The sequence below is a fragment of the Frankliniella occidentalis genome, unplaced genomic scaffold (genome assembly GCF_000697945.3).
Source record: "Frankliniella occidentalis isolate FOCC.00 unplaced genomic scaffold, Focc_3.1 Scaffold393, whole genome shotgun sequence".
NCBI lineage: Eukaryota > Metazoa > Arthropoda > Insecta > Thysanoptera > Thripidae > Frankliniella > Frankliniella occidentalis.
Window position 1 is genome coordinate 229639 of NW_026267515.1, and position 2971 is coordinate 232609.

The window sequence follows — 2971 nt, forward strand, 5'->3', positions numbered from 1 at the left end:
GCGAGATGAGGCTGGGAGGGCCTACAGCGGGCACCATACTGCTTAAAAACTTGCTAAGCCGAGTGTGCATAATTCAAGTGCGCGGGGCGTTGCGGGGCGGGGTATTCTGCGGCCTGGCTGGTCCGACCGGCCACACGCGCCACGCGCCGATGGATTAAAATGAGACCCTGTCGTATACAGTGGTGACAAAACAAAGCAAAAACAAAAATATTTATAACAAAAGATTTTTTTGGGAGGAAAAGCAAAAGTTGAAATCAGAGCGAGACGAAGCTGTGCTTTCCCTCTGGGAGGGGGGAGGGCTAGGAGGAAGTCTGGCGTATGGCGACGCGCCGACGACGCGACCCACTGAACTGTCACACCGCAAACGGAGAGTGAGCGGGAACGGCCTTTTGTTCGCGCGGCTCGCGATGCGATTCATATTCTCCCGCGCAATCCCGGCGGGGCGGGGCGGGGCGGGGTGGAGAGACGGACGTGCGAGACGTGCGGCGTAGAATGGCATCAGAAATGAAGGAGGATGCAGCACGCCTCCGCGCGGCAGTGCGGGGCGGGGCGGCAGTCGTAGCCTGCGCGGACCACCCCGGCAGACGGACGTGCAAAAACGGAGAGAGTGAAGGGGCTAGTGCTGCAAGCGAGCGCCCCGGCCGGCGGCCCCGACCTGAAGCGACCTGCAGCCTCCATTAGGGGATGCTCGGACGGCTTCCGGTCCGGGAAGGCCCGCGGCCCAACCTCGGGCCGCCCGGTCCGGACGGAGGCGGAAGGCAACGTGAACATGATACACACCTCGGTGGAAAATATTTGCAGTGATTTAACGGGAACATTTCTATCAAAAATGTTCTAAAGTAAAATTACAAATAGTAAAATTTTCTTGTTTTTTATGACACCAGCTAGCTAAGTTTGTGTCGACAAAAATTGTTTTGTTATTTAATATTACAACAAATATTGTCAATATTGACAAAAACTGGAGTAAAACGACACTAGTTGTAAATGTACACAGATATCTTTATCAGTGATCGTGGAGCACTCACCTCTCAGTCCCGTGCCGGCCGCGCTGTGCCTGGCGCGGACGTGCACCGCCGCGAGCATCGCCAGCAGCGGCAGTAACGTAGACCTGCAAGCAACAAATTATGATCAGGGATTCGGATGATGATTTTGTCTCTCATTCAATTAGCGTCACTGTAAAAATCATTGCTGAGCGAAACCCTCTCTGGGAAATTTTAAATCAATAACTTCTTTCTGCCAATTTGCAATACGCTATATGATATTCCAACATGCTTTGACTTCTAATTAACTCCTCGTTAGATTAGAGCCCCGGTATTATTCTTAAATATTTCGATATCTACTAAATTTTGACACATAGCCTGCTCAGATCTTGAGAGCGAACTATATGGGACTGGGATATGTAACTCCCAGACAGCGCCTACATATTGCACCAGTCAGAACTGTTTACGTAACCACAACCTAATTTGCTTCGAATAAGACCAGCAGTGGATGTGAAGATGAATACAAACTTACTGAACTGACAGACACTTTTTAAACAATAGTTTAAAATATCCAAGTACACTCCAATTTCAGGAAACCTTCCTACTGCATCAGACATCATGTTGACACCTACTTGTGAAATAACTCAACTTCATGTAGTTCAGTGGGGAGGTTAATAACCTCAAATGCCAACAAGTTTACCTGCATTTCCAACCATTGGCGACAGCAACACATTTTAATATGCCACAAGCACAAAATAAGATTCATTGCTGATTGTATTCTAATAGAAACAGCGACTGACACTAGTAAATAGTTTGAAGCTGTATGATAAATGGAATGAATTTTCTCCACAGGCGAACTGAAACAGCTGAAACGCGCGAAACGCGGCAGGAGGTGGCGCGCTCTGGTCTCTCATCGCGAAGTTCGACATTTTGGTCATTCCCTTTGACGTCACCGCTCTCTCCCGACGCCGGGCGCATTGAAAGTATGAAACTATTGGGGATGGTGCACGCGCCGCGCGTAACTGCGACTTCGACAAGTTGTCGAGCCGAACCCAGTTCTGCGACTGCAGTATTCTTCCGATTCCTCTAGCGCCGTTTGCTAGCCAGCATGGGCCACGTAGGTTTCGGGAAGGATTAGGCCCTTGCTGCTTGCTCCTTCACTCCGTTGAGCCCAGCACAACAGGCCACCGACGTGAGCCTAATCACAAGGCACCGCTGACGGAAGGTCCTGCTTCTGCTCGCAGGCGGCGACGTCGACGAGCAGGGATGTCGACGTGTCCCTCAAGGGAGAGCCTTGCCGGGGCAGAGGACGCCGACGTGGTCCTGGTCAGGGAGGGCGCCGCGAATGGGTCCTCTAGGGAGAGCCTCGCCGACCCGACGGCCAAGACGCCCTTGACGACTAGGCCGCCAACGTGGTCCTGATCACGGAGGGAAACGCTAACGGGGGAGTAGTGGACGTAAAACTAAGCTCACAAATTATTATTGGCTTTGTAAAGAATGGTTGTAAATAAATAAAATTATTCCAACATTTATATATGTAGTGTATAGACCACATTTTTTCACGAGTTTCGGAGCGGGAGTTGGACAGCTTATTAGGCTTCGCGTGCGCTTAAGCGCGAACGCGAAAGCCTTTAGGTCTCGTCAGGATGTTTCCCGGCCAGATTTTCGTGTACCCCCTGAGTCATCAGCATCCACCGGCCAGGCGGGCGAGGCAGCGAGCGAGGCAGTGCGTGGCTCGGCGCGGGGGGAAGGGGGGGGGGGCTTTTATGACTACTCGAGCGCTGTGCGGGTGTCGGGTTCCGCATATCGCCATGGACTGACCCTTCCCTCTCACCCGAACGAGTAGCAAAATTACTGTCGTATGGCGACAAATATGTAGCTCACTCGAGCTCACGACATACTCCCTGTTTTTCTAAGATCAACAAAATTTGAATGAAATTCGTAGGCCGAAGATGAGCTTGCGTCTCTGGGCTCTGGATGGCGACCGAGGG

The 2971-nt window shown here is 51.5% G+C and overlaps 1 long non-coding RNA gene across 1 annotated transcript in view; it reads right to left on the reverse strand.

The window, feature by feature from the left end:
* Window positions 1-1018: 1018 nt before the first annotated feature.
* Window positions 1019-2971, reverse strand: part of LOC113205260 (uncharacterized) — a 14899-nt gene continuing 12946 nt past the window's right edge. The window contains exon 3 of the long non-coding RNA XR_003303339.2: window positions 1019-1108. This is a non-coding gene — a long non-coding RNA (uncharacterized LOC113205260). The remainder of the gene's footprint in view (window positions 1109-2971) is intronic.